Genomic DNA, 26,090 nt, shown 5'->3' on the forward strand with positions numbered 1-26,090 from the left:
TTTTCTATAATTATTTTAAATAAACAGAGACTCTTAGAATTTTGTCATTTTTTAACATGATATGAATCACATCAGCCACATTAACAAATGACCATATGGTTGGGGCTTCATAGTAATTAGACAGGAGCCAAAAAAAACCCAGGCAAAACAAGTAAAACAAATATCAGAGACTACAAGTTTCAGAGAAACCTGATTACTTCTGTATCTTATATTGTGAATTTGGCAGGACTAGTGAGACATTGATTTTCCTACATAATTAAAATTTTAGTCCAGGAAGATTTATGTATGCAGACAAATAACTGAGGTTGAGATCATCTGGAACAGAATGTGTCTGCCATTAGAAAATATGGTATGGCTGAAATTATGTTGTTGGAAGTGTTTGTAGGAGTATGAAATAGTTTTGTTAATGGTTTGGAAGACTGTTATACAGTTGTTGTTAAGTGACATCAAGTCAGTTCATAGGGTTTAAGAGGAGTGGTTGGTGAGTTTGAAAAGCATACCTTGTGGTTAAAATTACCTTGCATCAAGTGCCACAGTATAACACCCTAAATTCTAATTTATTTGATGTTTTTCATATTTTCTAGAAAATGTCATTTTCTCACAAGTTCAAAATAGAAATGATAAAGTATGTGTGTCTGTATGTGAGTATTCCATATCGTACAAGTTCCCAGATTTCTATACTAATCCTAGTTAGTAATCAAAATAATGCCAAGTTGACACAACTAGACAGATTACTCTTTCCCCAAACCTTTTACCATAAATATACAGACTTTTATCTGCTCAATGTTATGGGAATTTCGTGTGAGGATTGTACTCTGTAAAGTTTCTCAAAGAATTCCACAGTATGAGAAACTACTCTTGTCAATCTTAGAAGCATATATTCCAAGCTAATGTGTATTTACCAAATTTTCACATGATCCTTGTTTATATGAGAATAAAGTACAGTTGCCACTGCTGCATATCATGTATTTTCCAAACTTTAGGCTGTGCATGCTAGATTCATTTATTTATGTTTCCTCATGAATTGGAGTCCTAGTATGGAGCTGTGGATTAATTCACTGGACTGTAAAGTTGGTTTGAACCACAAGGTCGGTGGTTAAAACTCACCAAATGATCCTTGGAAACCCTATACAGTGTTGCTATGAGTTGAAGGGACTCAATGGCACTTAACAACAACATACATTGACCAGTTCACATTTGCCCTGTTGTTGTTATGTGCCATAAAGTCAGTTATGACTCATAATGACGCTGTAAAGGCTTTCCAAGGAACAACTAGTGGATTTGAACCACCAGCCTTATGTTTAGCAATCCAGTGCTGACTCTACAGTGCCAAACCAGACTCCCAAATTTGCCTTACCCAGTCATTATTCATCTTACTGATCTCCTTATGAATTGTTAAGTGCCATAGAGTCAGTTCTGACTCATAGCAACCCTGTATAGGGTTTCCAAGGAGCCACTGGTGAGCTTGAACTGCTGATCTTGCAGTTCAAATCAAGCTTACAGTCCAGCACATTAACCCTCAGTGCCACACCAGGACTCCTTATGAGAGGATCAGACAATTGATATATTGTTATTTTTATAGCTAATTACAGCAACTTCCTTATATTCCCTCTGTTATGTATACTTACAGAAAATAATCCCTGCTATTTAGAAGAAGATTTATAATATACTTTGTAAGTTAAGGCTTCAATGCTGAGTTCTAATTATGACTGTATTACTTTAGTCTTTGGGAGAGATGTAAAATAGGAATATTATAATCAGTTCTTTTGGTTATATTTTGCTTAATCCATAAATGCTCATGAGTTTTCATTTGGGCAGGACTCATATGCAGCTGCATGTCTTTCTTCTCCACACAGCATCACTGGGAGCTACTTATAGAGACTGGAGGATCCATTTCTAAGATGAGTCAGCCACATGACTAGCAAGTTTGTGCTGGATGTTGACTGGTCCTCATCCAGGGCTGTTGGCCAGAGGTATCATTTTCTTCTCACAGTCTTCTTTGTCATAGGTCTCATAGCATGGCCAGTGAATTTCAGAAGTTAGTGTTATAAGAGTTCTAGGTAAAAGCTGCAAGGAGTTTTTATTATCTACTTTCACATCCACTTCATTCTATTGGTCAAACAACTAACTAAAGTAGCCAGTTTCAAGGTGTAAGAAATTATTAGACTCTTTTTTAATGGAAGGAATAGCAAAGAACTTGTAATCATCTAGTCTATCAGATCAACTATTCTGGTGATTATTAGCTAATCTAATGTCAGGGACTTTGGTTTAAGATCATGGATTCCATGATCTTACTCTCCAGTCTTTCTTGGTTGACTTTTGTGTCTCTAACTTCTATGTTCTCTAACTATGGAGCAGACCTCAACTCCTACATGAGTTGAAGAGTAACGAGGGTGCAGTATAGCATACGTACTCAATAAGATAGAAGAAATCCTTTCCCAAGGAGTCCTGTGCCAAGATATTCTCGCCAAACAGACCTGGAAATAAGATCTTATGTCTGTTGTTGTTGTAAGGTACCCTATGCACAACAGAAGAAACACTGCTCAGTCCTGCAACAGTCTCACAGTTGTTATTCCTGAGCCCATTGTTGCTGCCACTGTGCCAATCCATCTTGTTGGGATCTTCCTTTTTTTCACTGAGCCTCCACTTTACCGAGTGTGATGCCCTACTCCAGAAACTGGTCCCTCCTGATAATATGTCCAAGTCTTGCCATCCTTGCTTCTAGATAGCATTCTGGCTGTACTTCTTCCAAAACTGATTTGTTTGTTCTTCTTGAACTCCATGGTACTTTTAATATTCTTCTCCGATACTATACCTAAAATGAGTCAGTCTTTCTATTGCCCTTCCTATTCATTGTTCAATATTCACACTCATGTGAGGCTATTGAAAATATGATGACTTGGATCAGGTACACCCTAGTCTTCAAACTGATATCTTTGCTGCACACTATATTATTCTCTCTCTGTCATAAATGTACTATTCACCCTACACACACTATGTCATATAGAGAGGGAGAATTTAAGATAAAATGTAATGTTCACCCTATGCACACTATATCAAAAGAGAAAGAGAATTTAAGATAAAAGCATGTGCAAAAGTTTGGTAAATTGAAGCCTTGAGAAAAGGAAACATAATGAACATACCTGGTGATATGAAACTTGTCCAAGTAGAAAGGACAGTAGCAGGACGTTGAAGGAGCTCCCCACGTTGGGGATTCATTTTGATAGTGAAGTAGTAAAATCATATATACATGATATTGTAAAATGTTCAATGAATGTAGACAAATTTTGCATTAGTTACTCTTCAGAAATAAAGATATTGCTTTATATGGAAACTCAAATGCAGTGCTGCGTGGTTCTAAAAGTGAAGCTTGGACCACACATCTGTAGTGTCAGAAATCAGTGACATAGTGTGAGAGTTTTCTCTAAAAGGACTTGTATAGTAGCAGAGAAAGTGGACTGTTATATTAATCCCAATGTGGAGTTTAGGCAGGCAGGTATAACAAAAGGACAGTAGAGCAAAGACATAAGATTCCAATAAGAGAATGTTAGCCATGATAGGTTATGGTGGTCTAGAATGGAGAGGAGAGGAAATAAAGAAGGGGAGGGTTTCAGGACTAGAGGCCTATATAAAAAAGATGAAGGATACTGAGAAATGGGAATATGGAAGGAAAGAAGAATAAGAGATTATGATAAAAGATCCTGATGTTTGAGTTTAAAATTTGGACCTGTTACTGTTTTGAGTGATGACAAAGTTCAGAGAATTGCCATAAGAAGTAACTGCTGACAGATAGCTGAAGTAAAAGCAATGGGAGTCCAGAAGATCAAGGCACCGAAGATTTATGACTCATACTTAGGACCTAAAGTTTTCAGCAACTGCATGGAATTACTGGAAAGTCAGTGGATAGAAACAATAAGATGAAGAAACTGTGGACAGATAGGCGGATTGCAGAATAGTATGTTTAGGCAGCTGAGAGATGTTAATCTGCTTGTTTTCAGTCTGAAAGGAATTGACAGTCAAAACTCTGTACAAGGGAGAGAAGAGGATTCTAAGGACTCCTAGTCACTCACTTCCTGGTACTGAGACAGGTGGCATATGAGGGAAGGAGCAACAAAAAAATTGCAAATTATTTTGTTGAACAAACTCCAACCTTTGTGTCATCCAGGTTTCGTCTTGTACTGAGGGGTGGACAGTATGAGTTATGAGAGTAAGGATGAGTTATGAGAGTAAGGATGTTGGGGCATTTGTTTATTATTGGATTATACTGGAGTGCTATTTCTAGATAGCATTATATCGGACTAGGGGGAAGTCTTAGAAGGAAAGGAGTGGGAGAGGGTTTGAATCAAGGGGGTGCATACTGCAGTATAAAAACAAAAATAAAGATTACCATAGGGACTTGCCTTTTGAGTATAAGAAAAGTTATTTTTTAATATCTGAATGTCATGATGTAATAAGTTGTTTTGTGAGTTTCTTTTACCAGAAATGTGTAAATTGTTTGAATGGCTTGCGTTTCCAATTAGACGATAGAAATAATAGTTGGTCCTGGTGGGTGATGGGTGGTGGTTCAGAACCCTCCAGAGGAAGACAGAATTACAATATGCTGTGATTCTAGATAATTATGACATTGTTGTTCTTGTTGAGTGTCATCACATTGGTTCTGATCCATAGAGACTCTTTATAAGGTTTCCAAGGAGTGGCTGATGAGCTTGAACCACCGACCTTGCAGTTCAAACCGACTTTACAGCTCAGCGTATTAACCCACAGCAACATACAAGCACTCAAACTATGAAATAGTAGGGAAGGAATTCAAATCTAGATTCCATAGCAGTGTTTTTACTTTATGTTTCACTACATTACGTTTTCCAAATTTTGAAGATTTAAAAAAATAAAAAATGTGTGTTACACCAGCCTTGTCCTACTACATGGGAAAAAAAACAAAAACATAGATTGGTCAGAAGCAAACAATAACAGGGAAATCCAGACAACAGTAATCCTTGATCAGTGTAACCATCAACAACCCAATTATGAGATACTGATGCACAGAAAGAGAAAATCTAACTCAAAAGATATCCTTGGATGTCTTAGGTTCCAAAGGTTTGGCAAACGCAAACACCATAAATCTTACCCAAACCATGACCTGAATTCAAAGTTAGAGGGATGTTGGAGCAGTGAACCAAATATGCCTTTAACATGATGACTGAAATTAGGGGCTCACATTTTGTCTTTTAAACACCAGCTGTGTGATTGTGGGTGAGTGGTCTTATGTTTTTCAAGTTTCTGTAAGTAGCAGTTTCCTTATCTATAGACAAAGGGTGATATCTTTTCATAAGTAAGAGTGTCATGAATGAAAAATGAAAAATTACTGTTTCTCATTTCAAATGCCAAACATATAAAATTTGACAAATTGGAGTCCTTACTATATAATGTTCTCACATATATTATCATTACCAGATTAAATTATACTTTGAACATACTGCTACCCTTATTCATTCTGTCCAAAACTATCATCCTTGTTTTTGCTGATTCTCAAGGTGTCTCTAACCTAGTAAGAGTCTATTATTGTAGCATAATTTCTGGGATTTTGAAACTGAAACTCTCTACTCTGTCTAATTTGGTGTATTTGATATCCATTAAACACACCTTAATTTTCATATTTAATCTGTTTTCTCATATTATTATTTTATTGCATTCCCTGATCTCAGATCTCAATCCACAAACTCAGCCTTCAGGAATTTTAACTGAATTGCACTCATGTTTAATTTTATATTAAAACTTCATTTGAGTTAAGAATTAAAAACTTAATCTCAAATTGATCTTTTCCCACTCAAAATATAGAAAGATTTCATTCTTCCCTCTCACAATTGTTTTTTTTTAGCCCAGGTTTTATCTAAAGTCTGAGAAAGGTTGATTGGTCTAAGTAATCAACTAAATAAGTGAGTTATTTTTAGCATCTCAGTTGTAGATCTAGTACTAGGTCTGGATGGTCCTCTGCTATTTCCTGTGACTTTGGGAGCATTAGAATTTCAGTACTACTGGGGCACTGGGAATTCTGTACAGATGTCTCAGACTCGTCAATCCAGTCTAAACTTCCAAAACCTTATGGCTCTGAGGTTATATTGTTTTTTTCAGGAATTCCCATTAATATAAGCACAGAACCTCTCAGTTTTCACATATCCTCAACTTGGAGTCCTGGTGTGGCCATGTGAGTTAATATGCTGGACTGCAAAGTCTGTTTGAACTTCAAGACCAGTGGTTCAAGCTCACCAGCTACTCCTCAGAAACCCTACATAGGGTTTCCGTGAGTTGGAACCTACTCAACAGCACTTAATAACAACAACAAACTTGGAGTCATGGTGTGACATTGTAGGATAAGCATGGAACTGATAATCACAATATCATTGGTTCAAATTCACTAGTACATCTTTGGAAGCATATGTAGTGTCATTGAATAAGAACTGATTCAATAGCACTTAACAACAATAACATAGAAGGACTGATGAAAAAGTCACCTCCTCACCCCAAATGTCTACTGACATCCTCTACTTTCCCCAATTTAGATGAATTCTAACTACCCTGGTAGCATTCTAGATTAAGTGCTGGACCAGCTGCTCCATAGGACTGTCCTCGACATAGTTGTGTTGTTCACCAGTGTTTGGTTCACGAGGAGGGGAGATCCAGCGGCGACAGGGATAGCAAAAGAATACACAGACAGTCAAACAGAGGGAGACAAAGAGGCACCCCGAAACCAGGGTGGATGCATCACTGGTGGGCAGACTTGGGACTATAGGCATTGTGGCCTCTGCAGGCAGCAACTCACTGCCCTGCAACTGTACTACATGGCCTCCAATCTGTAATGCACACCTGAGCCGGCCTGCGTCTCCATTTTATTTAGGGGAGGAGCTTCACACCAAGCTGGGAGGGACTAAGACAAGGTACAGGTAACATCAGTAATTTCCCAGACATTCAGATAACTTTACATCGAGCTTCGCTGGTTCGAATCCCACAACTTGGTTTCTCAGGCTCAATTAACATATCTATAGCCCCTGAGCTCAGTTGGGGGAAGATGAAAGGGAAGGACAAAAGGCTTGGGTGGAGTCCTGCTGTTTTGGCTTCCTGAGCCAGGTTTTCAGGAACTTGGCTGAATAACCTGCACCTGGGAGAGGTTCAGGGAAGATTGCTTTTTTGTCTATAGAACAAACAACTGGGAAGTAGCTAAGCTATTTTCAGTTAATCCTTTGGAGAAAGGTTTAACCTTGAGACCTTTACAGTCTTGGTTTTAGGAAAATACTACATTTATCTGTGGACATTAAGGGCTCATGTTTGGAATTAAATAAAAAACATAACTGAACACTAAGATGAAAAACAATTTGCCATGACTACCAGTGGCCAGAATTTTTTCCTCAGAGCCTGCGGCCTGTATAGTCAACACAGTCTGCAACAGGGGGGAAATAAATGAAGCTTTCTGTCCTTGTGTGGCACTATAGGATCAACAATGAACTGCGAACCACAAAGTCAGCAGTTCAAACCCTCTAAATGCTCCTAGAAAACCCTATACAGGGTCGCTATAAGTCAGAACTGACTAATCAACGCTAAACAACAAAAATGTATAGCCTTAGAAACCCTAAACAGGATCACTGAGTCAGAATCTACTTGATAACAGTGGGTTTGCTATTATTTTTTCAGAGAGATGAACAATAGGGAGGTATTCAATCGAATATCACTTTTCCCTCGAATCTATTATTTGGTTATAAGCTCTCTATATTTCTTTCAAGAACCCAGCTAGCACAATGGTTAAAACACTTTGCAGCTAACAAAAAAAGTCCATATTTCAAGTCCATTTTCTACTTCCTTGGTAAAATATACAGCAATCTACTTCTTCAAAGAGTGTTGTTATTAAATGGCATAGAATCAGTTTCCTGTGTACATAGCAAACTATGTACAACAGAACAAAATACTGCCAACTCCTTTGTTATCTTCACAGTCATTGCTGTTTAAGTCCATTGTGGAAGCCACTGTGTCAAACCATCTCATTGAGGTTTTTCCTCTTTTTCATTGACTAAATGAATGGTCAGTGAACATGACCATTCATTTTAACATGACCAATATATTAGAGACAAAGTCTCCCATCCTCATTTCCAGGAAGCAATTCAGTTGCACTTCTTTCGAGATAGACTGACAACCCATGAGTTTTTACAAGCACCATAATTCAAAAGTATCAATTCTTTTATCTTCCTTATTCATTGTTCAATTTTTGCATGTTTATGAGGTGATTGAATATACCTTGGCTTGTATTGGGCACCCTCTAGCTGTCAAAGTAACATTTTTGCTCTTTAACACTTTAAAGAGGTCTTTTGCAGATATCATGATGGTAGCGTAGTGGTTACAAATTGGGCTGCTAACCTCAAGGTTGGCAGTTAGAAACTTCCAGCTGTTCCATGGGAAAAAGATGAGGCTTGCTGCTCCTGTAAAGATTTACAGCCTTGGAAACCCTGTGCAGGGTCGTCATGAGTTGGTTCGACTCCACAATACTTAACAACAACAACTTTACCAAGTAGAATGAAATCTTGAATAATTTTACTGTTTTCTGCTTTTATCTTGATGTTACTTATTGTCCAGTTGTGATGATTTTTGTTTCTTTATGTTGAATTTCAATCCATAATGAAGGCAGTTGTTTTTTTTTTTACCTTAAACAGTAAATGCTTCATTCAAGTCCTCTTTGTTTTCAGCAAGCAAAGTTGTGTCATCTACATATCGCATATCTTTCACCAATACTAAATTTTTCTTCATATAGACCAACTTCTCAAATAATTTTCTCAGCATACCAATAAGTATGGTGAAAGAATATAAAGCTGATGCACATATTTCAAGATTTTAAATCGCACTCTATTTTCTTCTATGTGAAAGATTGCCTCTTGATATATGCATAAGTTCTGAATGAGCAAAATTATACCTTCTGGAATTCCCAGTGTTCACAATGTTATAAATAATTTGTTCTGATTTGCAAGTTCAATGCCTTTGCATAGTCAGTAAACATTTTCTGGTATTCTCTGCTTCAGTTAATATCCATCTGACATCATCAATGATATCCCTTGCTGAATGTACTCCTCAGAAATTTTCAACACCTAAACAACAAAAAGATTAATAATCCGGTTAAAAATGGAAAAAGAATATGAATAAACACTTCACCAAAGAAAACATCTGACAGCCAACAAACATACAAGAAGGGGCTTCCAAAAAGTTCATGAAAAATGGTATTTTTTAACAACCTTTTTCAAGTAGCCACCTATGAAGACATACTCATGATCGTTAGCTATTGTTGTTGTTAAGTGCCATTGAGTCGATTCCAACCCATAGAAACCCTGTATAGGATTTCTAAGGAACAGCTGGTGAGCTTGAACCACTGACCCTGCAGTTCAAACAACTTGCAGTCTGACACAATTAGCTATTAGAGAGCTGTAAATCCAAACAAAAATAGATAGCATCTCACTCCAGCATTAACAGGAAAGATTAAAAAAAAAAAAAAAAAAAGTAAACAAACAAATCCTGGTGATGGTGTGGAGAAACTGGAACGCAAATACACTGTTGGTTGCTGGTGGGAGAGTAAAATGGTGCAGCTACTGTGGAAAATGGTATGGTTTTTCTTTAAAAAGTTGAAAATATAAATGCCATATGATCCAGCAATCCCACTAATTGATATATGTCCTAAAGAAATAAGAGCTGCTTTATTGAGAAATTGAAATTGAACAAGTTTTCAGTATCTACCCTGGAGTACAGTGAGTCACAGCATTCATACAGCTATGAGGCAGACCAGTCAATACAACTACTACTCAGATATATGCACCAACAATTAAAGATGAAAATGTAGAAATGGAAGATTTCTACATTTTTCAACAAGAATGCTGTTATTGTTAAATGCCATCAAGTTGGTTCTGTCACAAAGAGACCCTGTATAGGATTTCCAAGGAACAGCTGCTGAGTTAGAACAAATGACCTTGCAGTTAGTAGCCCAGTGATTATCCTACAGTGCCGTGTAAGTGAAAACAATAAATATATACAAATTCATGTTCATAGTAGTACTAGTCACAAGTGTAAAAAATGAAAATAACATAAATGCTTATCAATGTATAAACAAACTATGCTATATACACAGGATGGAACACTAAGCAACATTGGAAAATGTTGATGAATCTGCAAAATACCTTATAACATGGATGAACATGGAGGGCATTATGCTTTTTGAAATAAGTCAGTCTCAAATGGGTAAATATTGCATAAAACCACTATTTTAAAAGTCAAGAAATGATTACCACAATGAAAGAAACCTTTTCTGATGTTCATTGGGAGGAAGGAATATTTCATAGACTTGTTTTAATTTTTTTCCAGCTTCAACTTCAGCTTGCATGTGAACAATTGATAATCTGTTCTGACTGATGATGTTGATCTCCATTGTTTCTTTCCACAGATGCAGTAGATTATAGATTAGATTCATGTGAATTCCATCTGGTGAGGTCCATATATATAGTTACCATTTATGTTGTTGCAAAGAGGAATTTTCAATGAATAAATTATTCTTCCAAAATTTTGTCATTTACCTTCTCATCATTGCTACTAACATCATATTTTCCATCTACTGATCCTTTTTTTGTTTCTAACTTTTGCATTCTTATCATCAGTAATTGTCAAAATATCTTGATTGCATATTTGAGCAACTTCAGACTGAAGAAGTTGATAGAAATCTTCCATTTCTACATTTTCATCTTTAATTGTTGGTGCATATATCTGAGTAGTAGTTGTATTGACTGGTCTGCCTCATAGGTGTATGAATGCTGTGACTCACTGTACTCCAGGGTAGATACTGAAAACTTGTTCAATTTCAGTTTCTCATTCCTGGCCAAGTAGATCATATATTATTCAAAGTGGCCAATACCAGTCCATAGAAGCTCATGAATGCCTAGGATATTGATCATTATGTGTTCCATTTCATTTTTGATAACTTCCAATTTTCCTAGGTCTATACTTCATACATTCCATATTCTGACTTTTTCAGCTGTTTCTTCACATTTTGAGCTGTGATCTATCAGCAAATGAAAATTCCAAGAGCTTTACTTATCTATGCTGTTAAGTTTAACTATACTTGAAGGAGGCATCTTTTTTCAAGTTGTATTTTGAATGACTTACAATCTGAGGGACTCATCTTCTTGCAAAATAGCAGCCTTTTCCTCCTGCCCCTACCTCACAGGTAGACTGTCACGTTCTTCTTCGTAACTCCAATGAATCTGTCAATCATGAATGGTACTGCTAACATTTGAAATATTGGTAACATAGCTTCCAGCATTATAGCAACATGTAACCCACCACAATATGACAAACTTATAGATGAGTGATGGCCAGGAAGAGTACAGCCTATAAAACCCTATGACACAATTCTACACTGTCCTACAATTTGACATTAGTTAAAACAGACTCAACAACAGTGAGCTTATTGCATCCTCTTAGGTTTGTTATATCTCACCTGAGAAAAATCCCTGTGGAGTGGCTAAAGATGAGAAATTTTCTATTCTTCTAATGTAAGGTTCTCCAATGGATGAGCATTCATACAGGAGTAGGGGCATTCCATGTAACAAATATGAATATGAAAGGAGTAGGTGGAAGACAGTGGGATTTTTGTCCTTATTGGGTGGTAGAAAAACAAACATTTTATTAAACTGAAGTCCATATTGGGGTTAGAAACATGTGCTTTAGCTGCAGTATTAAAATTACTGATATAGAAAACTCGGGTTTTTGAGTGTTGGTTTTCTCTTTTGATTATCAGTAAAAAATGAAAGGAGAGAATGAGGGTTAAGCTAAGACAGCCCAATATGTAGACATAGAGGAAAAACAATATGTTGTCTTATTAAAACAAGCATTCTGCTTCCAAACAATCTGCAGACACTAAAATATTTATATTTGAAATCTGGCAGGGTTGCAAAAGTCACATATCTTGCCCCAAGATAGCATACATGTGAGAAGGGGCAGAAAGATGGGCTCATACAAAAAAGAAATATTGGGCAAAAGACAAGCTTGAAAGCCAAGGTGTCTCTGAAGTACATTTTATGAAACCTTATTTCATGAAGATAAAAATCAGTCTTACCTTGAAGATGTGCCTGGGATAAAGCATGGGAGCAAGTGGCAAATGACCATTATGTTCCACAAGAGGCAGTCTGTTATATTTGTCTTGAGGAAGATGTCAAGATGAAGGTATAGAACTCACCAGGAAAAATGGACCATGCACATATGCCAGTTACTACAAAATAACAAATTTAGGACTAGGGCTCAATTTGATCTTTGGCTCTGCATACTAATCTAGGAAACTTTCCAGAAGCAAATAGACCAAATAAGAGTACAGTTTCAAGTGAGTTGGATTACCAAAGAATCTTCAAGGTTGACTGAAAAAAGCTAGTTGGTGTCTTCATTTCTCTAACCAATCTCCAGGATCCAGAATTCATTCAACTGAACTGCTAAGGGGTGCATTGCCTGGAAAGGAAATAGTCCTCTTATGTAGCACTATGCCTATAGGACTTCCTTCCAAAGAATAGCCTTCTGAGTAGCCATTATAGCTAACCACTGCAAATCTTAGCTTATTCTTGAAAAAGCATGTGATATGTACTATTCAGTTGTTGTTGTTAAGTGAGTCGATTCCCACTCATAGTGACCCTGTATAGAGTTTCTGAGGAGCAGCTGGTAAGCTTGAACTACCAACCTTGCAGTTCAAATGGCTTTGCAGACAGGCACATTAACCCACAGCACCACACTGTATTGACATCTATATGCTGTTTCTCATGCTCTTCTTTTATAAATGAGAAGCTTCATTGGTATTACCATATTATTTCTTTGTGATTATATATTTGACACTCTGGGGGAGGGTTGAACAAAATATCTTTTAACCCAGGTTACTAAATCAAATGGCATCATAGTCAGCTCAATGGCAAAGCATGGCATGTAAACACAAGCTCTTTTATATGCAATTATATATGGGCAGCAAGTAGAAGTTTTGAAGCTTGGGAATGGTTAAATGTTTGCTCTGGAAATTTGTGAAAGGCATATGTGAGAAAATGTGTGTGTGTGACAGTGAAAGAAACAGGAAAATAGGAGAAATACTTGGTTTAGCTAAAGGAATGGGTACAATTATTATTTTGCTTACATCTCTGACACTACGTGTTATGTTGTGGTTTAGTGGTGGTGTAGGGCATGGATTTAGCCTTTTACATTGAGTTCAATTAACTTTAGGTTGATTTCAACTTCCTCTCCACAATGATAAATTCAGGATATCCACAAATAAGTGAATAAGTACAAGGTATTACTCTGCGTAAAATGATAGTTTCAGGAATAAATATCACTTTATTCAGGCTGATCATGGGTAGTGGGTTATGAGTCGGGCTGCTAATCACAAGACCAGCAATTCAAATCTAGCACTCATGCCTCAGGAGAAAGATGAAGCTTTTTGCTCCCATAACGATATAAAGTCTCATAAAGTCTTTCTAAAGAGTCCTGGTGTGGCACTGTAGGATAGGTATTCTATCACTAGGTATATTTAAACTGTAAGGTAGACTGTTCAAACACACCAGACACTTCTCGGAAACCCTATACATGGTCACAATGAGTCAGAACTGACTCGCTGGCACTTAACATCAACATCAACAGCAAAGCACTCATAAAGTCCTGGTGTGGCACTGTGGGATAAGTACCAGACTGCTAACCACAAGGTAGACTGTTCAAATCCACCAGCTGCTCCTTGGAAACCCTATACAGGGTCACTATGAATCAGAACCTACCTGAAGGCACTTAACAACAGTAAAACTCTACATCGTATTGCTGTGAGTCACATTGGACTCGAAAGCACATAACTACCACCACCACCATGCATATAAGAGTATTCTGGAAAATAAGTTTCCTCTATCTTTTGCAACAGCCAATACAAGCCACTGATCTTTCTCCTTTTGAAGTGCTATGCAAATGAGACATCAAGCACTACTAAAGCCTTCTTGCTATATAGAAAGTTGCTTTAGGGTGAAACTGATACTACGGAGGGTGAAACACAGAGACGGAAAAAGAATGTCTTTTTAATGTTATTATGCATTGTAGCTCTGAAGCTTCTCAACCTTATAGTTGTGTTATTCAATTAATTTCATTACTTAAAGTAAATTAAATTGATTTTTGTGTTGTTCATAATAGAAAAAGTCACAATTGGTAAAATTGCTTACATTACTCTTTAGCTCATATTTTTATTTAATTTTTCACATTTCTATCTTTTCACCCAGATTAAGTATACTTTCCTTGAGAACAAAGGCTATGTATTAGATTCATATGGTGGATCTGTAGGATAAGCACCGGATTTCTAACAACAAGGTAAGTGGTTCAAAAGCACCAGCTGCTGCACAGGAGAAAGATGAAGCTTTCTGTTCACACAAATATTTACAGATTCGAAATCCTATAGAAGGTCCCTATGAGTCAAACCCCACTCAACAGCACTTAAGGATAATTCTGAACAAATACTAATAGCTTATTGATATTTGTCAAGTACAGCATCAGAGGTTCTGACTGGGTTAGTTTCTGATACAGCCTGTTAGACTATGTTTTCAGACACTTCTGAATTCTATTAAAGCAATAAATTTGAAAACAATTATCATACAGGGCAACCTGTTTTACATCTGACTCTAAAACTGATGACTTTTAAAGTATGTGGTTTACTGGACAGTTTTTTAAGGTAGTACATTTATATGTCAGTGGAGTTTCCATGCTGTTCTTCCAGACTCAGTCAGAGTAGAAAGATTTGGTGATCTACTTCCAAAATTTAATAATGCAATTTATGGATCACTAGGTCTTGATCCACAGCTGAACATGGGAATGACATAGGAACATGATTGCATTTAATATGATTATGTATGAGGTTGCCCTGGGTCAGAACCAAACTCAACAGAGCTAACAATATCAGCAATGACTTGTCTATAGACACTGCTTTTAGAAAGCTTCCTTTAGTGTTTAATCACTACCTTGCTGAAACATCATGATTAATAGAATTTGGTGTTCTTTCACGCAGAATCTGTATGATAAAAATAAAATCATGTAAAGTAAAATTGCTTTTAATTTTTTATGACCTGAGGATTTATATATTTCCCTTTTAGTTTTTGCAGAACATAAAAAAAAATGTGTTTTGTGAACAAATTAAACACTGCAGAAAACCGCAAATATTTAAGAAATTTTCTCTATGTGTAAATATTGATGTCAAATTTGTTTTGTTCCCTCCAGTGAAGCAAGAGTATATAGTGTCATGACCCAATTACAGACCATTTGATTTTCTCAGCTGAACCTCATAACTGCTCAACAGAAATCCCTGAAGTAAAATTTATCATTATTCATTTTAAATTGTTTGTAAAAGTCAATCTTAAGTGAAAGTAGTTTCATCAAATTTTGCTGCTTTTATTTTTTGCTTTTCTTGCTCCAAGAATATGTTAACTGAATCTTTCCTTAATAAACTTTTATTAGTTAACTAAGTGTAAGTGATTTTTTTGGTTATTGTTTTAATCAGTGTCTAAATATTGCCAGTTTTCCTTCAAAGAGTTCAAAGTTAGTCTGTCTTTCCTTTTTTGGGGTCCTCAATTTCATGGGGAGTTAATATGTGTTATAAAACAATGCTGAATAATTACAAAAGTATTTTTAAAATATATACATCACCTGTTTTCAGAGAAACCTTTGTCATTTTCAAGGCTTTTGACTTATTTGTTTAGAAGCTCTTGTCACCCTTGTATCTGACAGGTAACAAATGAATGTGTAATGAATGACTTCCACAGTTAGTATTACTGGCTTTTTTGTATTACTGTCTGTTTTGTATTTGAGTCTTTTTAGTTCAGAATATTACTGAGTTTTCTATAAAAGCTAATAAGTAGTCAAAACTTACTGATACAGCAAAAACTGTTTTAAAGCAACATTTTTTGTAAATTTCCCTTTGAAATATCTTTTTCTGTAATTTTAAACCATTAGTAAGATGTTTGCTTAATATAGTTTATCCATTTTTAAGGAATTTTGATCCTAGCTATGTGTTACCATAGAAGAACAATCAACAATTAAATACTTGATTTCCCAAAGACACCAACTTTCTGGATCTATGGTCTTATTTTTTTGTTTCCCTTTTATTTATTTATTTTTCCTTTTTTTTCCCCTTTCCCAAATAGAAACCTATTAAAGAAGTGTAAGATAGAAATAAAATGACATGATACTCTATTATGCAGTTTGAATAGTTGAAAATAGAAATCACATCCATATAAGGAATCAGTGAAATCAGAGTGACATACTGAATGGAAGTGACCTGGGAGTCTGGAAAACTACTAGACTATCAATTTGCTGATAAATATTGTTATATTAAAAAGTATGTAATATTCATCTGTCAGGGACTGGCCTCGACGTATGAACTTGGTTCACGAGGAGGAGATACGTGGCGGCGATAGAGATAGCAAAAGAGACACAGAGACAAAACAAGAGAAACAAAGAGGCACCCCGAAACCAGGGTGAATGCTGGACTGGCATCAGACAGATCCTGCATTGCAAACATCTCAGCCACGAAGGCCGTAATATCCTGCATAGCAAACATCTTGTCTAAACAGGCAGTATGGTTGCAATGCTGGACTGAGCCCCCTGCATGCTGTAACGCACGCCTTGCCAGTCGTAATGTCCCTGGAATCGGTCTGCGCCTTCCTTTTATTTAGGGGAGGTACTTTACACAAATCTAGGAGGTACTTTACACAAAGCTAGGAGGGACTAAGACAAGGTACAGCTGTCAATCTTACTTTTCCAGACATTCAGGCAAATTTACATCATACTTTGCAGGTTCGAATCTCATGACCACAACTTGGTTTCTCAAGCTTAATTAACATACCTTTTAGCACCTAGCCTCAAATGGGGGGAGGAAAGGGAGAATCAGGAGGATTCCCATTGTGTCGGCTGCCCAGCCCAGGTTCTTCAGGAAAAGAGGCGCCTGGGTGAATGGGCTGCACTTGGAAACACTTTAGAGAGGACATTTGTATTGTCCTTAGAACAGAGACCAGGAAGCCACCCAATTTACTATGAATGAATTCTCTGAGGGAAGAACTTTGCCTGTTTGGAATTTTACAGTCTTGGCTTTTAGGAAAATATTACATTTATTTGTGGATATCAAGGGCTTCATGTCTGCATTTAGTAAAACATAACTGAAAACTAAGATGAAAAACAATTTGTTATTAACTGCCAGGTGGGTAGATCTGTTCCTCAGAGCCTGCGACCTGTAACACTCAGGCCTATAGGGCCTAGAACTTCTGACCTGGCCTACACGGTCTGCAACATTCATCCATTCTTTCTAATTGTACTAAATGCCTTAACTATTATGTATCAATCACTATACTAGGTACTATGACTACATACAAGAAACATTAGACAGAAAGATGATATCAGCAGTTACATGATTCATAATGTCTTGAGGAAATGTGCATGGATGAATGAATGATTTCTTTTAGAGAGATCAGCACAACACTGTTCCCTATGAGTAGGCGGTTAAAGATAGCCCAACTGTTTGAATTTTCTGACATGTTATACCACTCTATAGGCCTTGAGATCAATCACCACTCCTCTCTTCAAGTCCTAGGATTCTGCAACATGCTGAAACCTTTCACAAAACTCACAATTATTGAGTGGATCATGTGGTTGTGGAGACTGGCAAGTCTCAAATCCATAGTTCAGAAATCAGTCTGAAGATCGAGATCAGTCTGGAGGAATCTTTTCAGGATCTGAGTAATCAAAATTGACAGATGAGATGATGAACTGTGGTGTTTTAGGTCAGGTGATGGGGCTGACAGTCCCATGAACTAGATAGAGGTCAGAAGTAATGAGCCAGATGCAAGGTCCAGAACAAGAGAGCAAGTTTGTCCAAAGAAGTTTTATAAATTGGAGTCAGACTATGTCCCCAACGGAAACTTAGGCTTGTGACTTGAGTTATACACTCTAGCAAGGTGGAAACATCCTTGATCTAGTGCCACCGTAACCTTTACTCCTTAGCAACTTATTTCAAAATTGGTCCATGATCACAGGCATAGAAGCTAGGATTTATAAGACATCATACAATGAAGAAACTTGGCTAAAATGGCAACAATAAATAATTACCTGCCCTGAGGACCAGCTTGGCCTTTTCTAGCTATTTGTCCTTTCATACTTGAAGGATTAGCTTCCCCATCTCACTCATTTACCAGTCCAAAGAAGTAATTAACAATTAGTCCTGTGATAAAGGGTTCTATCAATGAGGTTACTCAGGTACCAGTCATTCAGGTCTGCTGTTTGTGTCTACCTGATCTGATCATACTGTCTAAAATTTATCTCGATTGAACCTTTATTGGCCCTGGAAAAATTTTTACTGAGAGTTTATTCCCTTATTGTGTCTCTAGAGGTACCAGCATAATACTAGATTTTCCCCACTGCATAACCCATTTATTCATTCCTTTTGTTAGGGTCCGAGACCACCACCCAATAAGGAGACCAAGAGACAAAGATAATGCAAAAGCAGGCGGGCTTTATTCAAACTAGCATGCTAGGGTTGAGTGGCGGCTGGCAGTGTAGTGTTCAGCCGTGTTACAGCAGTGTTACAGCAGTGTTACTGCATCAGCTCACCAAAGCTCGACCCCAAGCAGTTCACAAACCACACCTTATATAGGGTTTTGGGACACACCATGCGAGGGGGATATGCAAACTAGGATTACAACTTTTACCCAATGGAGCATTCAGAAACTGCGGGATCCAATAGATTTAAACATAACATCACATAGTACTAAGACTTTTTCCAGTCCTGCTGCCCTCATCTTATCTGTTATCTGTTCCGGCCACCTGGCCTGTGAGTCTTCAATTGTGACAGTTTTACGAGTGTGCTCTTTATCCTGCATTTGTGTCTCTTAAGATATTCTGTTGGGGACTTGCCTAGCCATGCCTGGTTGTTCTTATGGCCCCGGCCTGAAGCAGGTCTCAGAGCAAGCTCTTATACCTGAAGTGGGGATTCTTGCTCTGAGCCCTACTTTCAGCTGCCCACTTTTATTCTCACACTTTACCTTCAGCTATTATTTCTCTTTCCTTCTCTTTATTATTTACTTTTACCCAAACTTTCCCAACTTGGGGAGAGACAACAGGTTCAGCTGCAGTGCTAGTTCAGACTGCTGGAGGCAAGACCAGTATAGCAAGTGCTTCCCCATCAGTCCACTACCATTCACATTGGGTAGTGCTACATAAGTACAAGACAAGTGGACTATCTCAACCACTCAGCAATATTGCACTATTCACTATCAATCCCAATTTTGCTGGATGGAGGGAAGGTACAATACATCTTATCAGGCCCTTGGGAATTCTGGTATACAGGTTCAGGGGTATAATTATAATCTTTTGCTGAGGGATCACCCTTGCTGTTGGCACTCACAGCTGCATTCCTGGTCCTAGAACTGCAGCATCCATCAAGAAAATATTTCAGATGATGTTGGGAAAAACAGTACTGTGGCATCAACATTCTACTCCACTATCTCTCCCCCAGGTCCTCAAAGAAACTTAGGTATCTATCCAGTGGTGATCCTCCTTTTGCCATTTTCATGTTGCGTATGAGCACATACTCATTTATCTTCCCCCATTTTAGATAATAAATGTTTCAATTGCCCATTTCAAGTCTCAATGAAATCATTAATCTGAGGGTGGCATTTCCATTTAATGTGATGTATCTAGGTCCATTATTACACCCTGTTGGCTGTAAAGAGTGTTCCTTTGTCTGAGAAAATATAACTTGGTGGCCCAAATTGGTACAGTGATTTTGTTCTAATATCTCAGTGAAGTTTTGGGCATCTGTATCCATTATTTGTTGTTGTTGTTAGGTGTCCAAGGGTCTGATAAGATGTATTGGTAAGATTGTACCTGCTTCTACATTACCTTTAGGAAAACTTTACTTGCATCTTGTTGTTGTTATGTGCTGTGGAGTCGGTTCCGACTCATAGCGACCCTCTACAGGGTTGCGAGTCATGGGATACTGCAAATAGCCTACAGGTTCTGTAGCATTTAAAAGTTTTTATTCTTGATGCCCGGAAAAAGCAGCTCTTTGCTAATTTCTATGGGCACGGGATACTTGATATTTTTGATAAGCTTCTGATAGCCACCTGTCTTCTTGTAAATGAATCTTTTGAAGTGCAACACAAGCACGGGGTGTGGGGAGCTTTTCTAGGGTCACTCCTACTGATCTCCACCTCTTGTCTGGTTTTTGTACTGTAACCTTGGACAGACTCTCTTGCAACCAAGCTCTCCAGCGCATCCAGGACTATGCGTATCTTGCCGGACTGGATGTCCAATTGCAGCGTGAAGAATGGCTGCAGTGTGGCAGTTTCCTTTGAACTCTGCTGGTAAACCACAGACCTGATGTGTCTACCGAAAATGCCGGTAATGGGGGTCTGAACGAAGTCCGCCTGCATTGAGACAGAGGCCTTATTTCTGGGACCCACTTGTTCCCATTCCTCCTCACTTCCCTCGCTGTGTTCTTCCTGCTCGTCTTCGTTTACCAGGGGGCTTCTGGGTCCATTGGAAATAGTTAGTTTTTCGCTGTTTGGTGAGACAAGTTTCTTTAGATTTCAGCATCTCCTCGTGAAGCCCATTGCGAATGAAGCCTAAGTATCCTCAGCATCTTCCTGTTGGCCCTTTTCAGACAGGCTCTACTTGATAACAACGGTCAGCAGTCTATAAATATACGTGGGATCAAAGGCAGCTCTAGGACGGAGGTCCCTCACAATTTTATCCCCAAGAGCTTGTCTGGGTTTTGCAGGTACTGACATATTAGTGAACTCATTCATTAACCGAACAAATCTGTCTATCAGGGGTGTGGATATACAAGGCCGTTGCAGCTTGGAATGCACAGGAATGAACTTAATCAGGTGATAATACATCTGAGGGCAAGCAACCAATGCCTGCAGCGTAGCATTAATTTAGCACCTGTTTCCTTTATTGATCAGTCCATGCGGTTGCAATGACACTGGCTTATGTAAGAGGGTAACATAACAGTCTCCAGTAACTCTGCAATCTTTATGGCTCCGGGATCCTCTGAAACCAGAACAAGTCCTTCTTTGACTTCAACCTGCTTTTCAGAGGCAGGAAGGGGAATACTTAGTTTCCACAAATGCCAAAGAAGAGGCAAAGAAGAGGAGGGTTTGGAATCATGGAAGAGACTTAGCAGGCTGACTGGCAGGAGTGGAGCCTTCAACCAAGGACGTAGGTTCAGTCTGGGAGGAAGCATTCTGGGGCTGAGTGAGCTCAGAGTCCATGCTTTCCACTTTGTGCAACCCCACCCCACTGGCAGCCGGGCCCTTCCCCCGAGGATTCAAGTATTTGTCCATTAGCAATGCCGAGGTTCTCAGCAGTATCAGCAGCAGTGTAGGGCTGGGCCACAGCTGTCTGTAACAGGCTGTCACTGTAACAGGCCTGTCCAAAGTCGGCCAGGCGGTACAGCTCAGGCTGCCCTGCAGTACGGGCCTGACTGTCCAGTGCTCAGGAGAATGGCCCGTAAGACAGAGAAACACTGACAAAGTCCAGGGGGTCCTCAGGGCTGTTACAAATCCTGGGTGTGACCAACGAGGGCACATTGCCCATTAATTCCGCGTGCTCCACGCTCACACTGTCCGGGACTGCTGGGTACACATGGTCGTTGACCAGGGTTTCTGTGGAAATACTACCATCACTGCCGTCTTTCAAGTGACTGTACTATCCAAGCGGCCGTTTTTTCTTCTTGTTACGTTCCCTTTGTCCGAGACCACCGGAGCCACCATCATTTTCCAAAACTTCTGCCTCCGTGTGAGAGCTGCTGTCCAGAGCAAAGGGGGAGTCTGGGTACCCGTGCTCACTGGAGCTGTAGTTTGAATCTTTGTCTAAATTATCAGGCCTCCTTCTGGAAGTTGTACAACCAAGAATAAATTCCGGGGCCTCAGGAATACTGTGCTTGAAGTACTGTAGCTGGGGGTTCTCAGCACGGTGTCATTAGGCTTAATCACTTCATTAACCCCGAACTCGATTCTCTGATATCTTGTTCTCAACTGAAGAGGGAGGCGTCACAAAGAAGTGATTGAACTTATCAGGGCTAAAATCTCCAAAGATATACTGATACTGTGTGGTGTGGAGGGTCATGGCAGCCTGTTTCAATGGGACTCAGCTTGCCTCTTGACTGCTCACGCCGCTTCCCCCACCGCCGCGATCTCGTCACCTCCACATACACACCTATACTTTGTATCTTTAATGTTATGTGCTATTGATTTTTACATGGATTTATTTACTTATTTATTTATTTTACCAAATTACTTTTAATGTCTTGCTGTTGTTGCTTGTTGTTAGCTGCTTTTGAGTCATCCCTAACTCATGGAGATCTCATACACATTGGAAAAAATTGCTGCCTGGTACTGAGTCACCTCCACTAGTGGTTAGGGAGAAAACATTTCCACAGTGTTTTCATTGGCTTAGTTTTGGAAGAAGATCACCAGAGTTTTCTAGTCCCTCTTTGGAAGCTCTGCCAAAACTCATTCAGCATCATAGTAACACTTAAGCCTTCACTGAGAGATGGGTCGTGTCAGATCATGAGGGGCAGTTGGCCTGGAATTTCCTGCATGAAAAACAAGAAGTTTACCACTAAACCACCATTATCTGTACAATATTTGAATAGTTTTTGTTTATTTATTTTTTAATGTTTTATTATGGATTATGTGATAGTTTACATGGGAGAACATTAGTTTTACATTCATGCTATTGTATATCGTTTCATTGCCATGGTTACAATCCCCTCCATGCATCATCAACCAAAGGGTATACTCTAGAAGCCTGCACCCCAGTCGTCAGCACACAGCCCCTCTGACTCTCTGTGTCTAAAATCCCCAACAGCTCCATCTCTCCACATCATCGTCTCTGCCTCCATCTCTGGCATCATTGCTTCTCTGGGTAGGGTCCCGCTCTCAGCTCTTCTCCCTTGATGGTCCCAGGGACCTCCACTCCTAGACTGAAAAGTTAATCACTCCCCTCCTTGCTATAAAACATCTACCTTTACATTTCCAACCCTCACAATCAGTCCTAAGAACAATTATTCACTATTGTCACAAGAGACCCATCCGCATTTCCTTTCATCAGCCCCACCTAGACAGATTGGATACTACTCAGTGGAGATTCTACCTTCCTCCACACCCTCTGGATCTAGGTTCCCTCTTGAAAGCTTGTAAGCCAGTCACTTCTTGCCTTTGTAGCCCCCCCCCCCCCCATTTTGAGTAGCCAATGTCCAAGTTGCCCATCCCTGTCTGCTCTGTGTATGGAGGGAGTGGGAATGATCCTTGCTATAAAGATTTGTTCCCTCTTTTGAGCTACTGCATCCATAGGTGTAGGTCAAATTCACCAAATTGTATCAGATTACTCTTCTTTCTCTTCTAGTTGAGCTCTGATCATTCAGTCATTGAAACCAGGTCAAGTGGGTATTATCTGTAAGCGTGGGTGTTCTTGTGCAGATGCCCTCTCTTCTTATCTGATAGACGCTTCACTCTCCACTCTAGTCCTCTGTGGCTATGTCACTGACTCTGGGTCCAAGAGTCCCCAGGTCTTGCCACACTGCTGGCCAACCAGGTCTCCATCTGGGTTCACAGGAGTCTATTGAACGTTGTAGGGCTTAGCTCACTGCTTCATTGTTGTTTTTCCCTCACTTCCCCTTATTGGTGACGAACATGGTAACCAATCAGAGCATGTATTCCCACTGAGTCTTTGAAGGGGGTTTACACTGAGGGAACCCGACCACTTGCCTTGATGTTTCCTGGGTAAGCAACTTGATTGTTCTTGTAGTAACAGTTGGTCTGCCTATATTGTTTGTATTTTTCCTGTAGGTCTTTCTTTCAAGAAGTATCTTCTGTTCCTCTAGCTGCTCCAGGATGGTCTGCTCATCCTTTTAAGTGGAAATTTCCCATCTTTGAAGATTCTGGATGTGGTTCAAGCTTCCACCTATAGTCTTACGTAATACAGAGGCTCTGCAGGAAGCCTCCTTCACTGGGCACCTTGTAGTCCCATTTTAGGTATTCCAATCAGTTATAGGCAGAAGAGGGACTTACAGGCTTTCTATGGTAATATTTCTGGCTATTCCTTTCTCTCCCCCTCCAGTGACTATTTTATAATATAATGCAAAGAAAACCAAGATTCAAAAGACAGCCAAGCATCTTAACATTATTCTTCCTTTTTCCCCATTCCAACCATTTCTCAATCCCTGTATCCCAGAGCCCTGTTTTTCCAAGGTTGTGCATGCATCATTATTTATCTCTGTCCCACTTAGCCCATGCAAACCTGACTAATTGTTCTCCCATCTGCTTTGTTCTTCCATTCCCTTCACCCTTATTGTATATTGCCCCCTCCTCAGCACCCAAATGATCCTGTGTCTATTCCCTACCCTGTGCTCCACCTTCCCCTCCCTTCCCTCACCCCACCCCCACATCACAGCAACCTTTATGATATTTTATTGTTGATGTTAAGTGCTATCGATTTGGTTGCAATTCATGGAGACCCTGTATAGGGTTTTCTAGGAGCTGTTGATGGATTTAAACTACCCACGTTGGGATTGGCAGTCAAGTGTTTATCCTACAACATCACACTAGGACTCCTTTAATAGTTTAAATAAATATATAATATACCATCAAATAAACACATACTTTAATTAACCCTTTCTGGTGTACATTTTTATTTGCTTAAACTATGATAACTAATTTTGGTATACATTATTTAATTGATTTGGTAAGTAATGCATGCTAAACATTGTGCTAAATTCTTCATGCTGTTGTTGTTGTTGAGTGCTGTTGATTCAGTTCTGACCATAGCTACCCTGTACATATTAACCCCAAACCCGATTCTCTGATATATTGTCCTCAACTGATGAGCGAGGCGTCACATAGAACTGATTGAACTTATCGGGGCTAAAATCTCCAAAGATATACTGTGTGCTGTGGAGGGCCATGGCGGCCCATTTCAATGGGACTCAGCGCGCCTCCTGACTCCTCAAGCCGCTTCCCCCCCCGCCGAGATCTCGTCACCTGCACATACACACCTATACTTTGTATCTATAATTTTATGTCCTACTTATTTTTACATGGATTTTTTTTTTTTTTTTACCAAATTATTTTTAATGTCTTGCTGTTGTTGCTTTTCAAGGATCTGCTGGTGAGTTTGAACTGTCAACCTTGCAGTTCAAAACAACCCATGGTCGACCGCTTATGCTAAAAATTTACAATTGATCTCAGGGGTTTCTTTTCTTCTTTGTCATGAATTCTCCCATATTTCATATGATTCTCATATGATGCATAGAAACAATGAATGAAAAATTTGAAAATAATGTGTTAAGAGACATGATCATAATAAAGACTCTTGGTTGCCAATGTTGTGTGTCATCAAATCGGTTCTGACTAATAGTGACTCTGTATGGGGTTTCTGAGACTATGAATCCTTACAGAAGCAGAAATTCTCATATTTTTTTCTGAGGAGGAGCTGGTGAATTCGAACTACTGACCTTGTGGTTAACAGCTCAATGTGTAACCCATTATGCCTTCAGGGCACCAAAGACTCTTGGTAATTTTATTAAATTGATTTCCAAATGGGGTCTACAAATTTATAATCCTTTTAGAAATGCATAAAAGATTTTTATTTTCCTTCATTTAAAGCAGGCTTTTAATTATGCTTAACATAAAACTAATTCAAACTGGGGTATGTAAAAAATAAAACAAAACAAACAAACTAGGGGAAGCACTGATATAAGCTCAAGTAACTGAAAAATGAAGGTGTATTATTGGCTTCTTGACTGCTGCTTCTGTGAGGGTTGATAGTTGATCCAAGAAGAATGAGGTCCTTGACAACTTCAATCTTTTCTCAGTTGATGAGAATGTTGTTTATAGGTTCAGTGGTGAGGATTTTTGTTTTCTTTACATTGAAATGTAATCCATACCAAAGGCTGTGCTCTTTGATCTTTATCAGTAAATGTTTTAAGCCCTCTTCACTTTCAGAAAGCAAGGTTGTATCATCTGCAT

At 38.8% G+C, this 26,090-nt stretch overlaps 1 pseudogene; it reads right to left on the reverse strand.

Annotated features, from left to right (window-relative positions):
* Positions 1 to 1,950: 1,950 nt before the first annotated feature.
* LOC102822115 lies at positions 1,951 to 25,027 on the reverse strand (annotated as a pseudogene).
* Between the last annotated feature and the right edge of the window lie 1,063 nt (positions 25,028 to 26,090).

The sequence above is a fragment of the Chrysochloris asiatica genome, unplaced genomic scaffold, assembly GCF_000296735.1.
Source record: "Chrysochloris asiatica unplaced genomic scaffold, ChrAsi1.0 scaffold00011, whole genome shotgun sequence".
NCBI lineage: Eukaryota > Metazoa > Chordata > Mammalia > Afrosoricida > Chrysochloridae > Chrysochloris > Chrysochloris asiatica.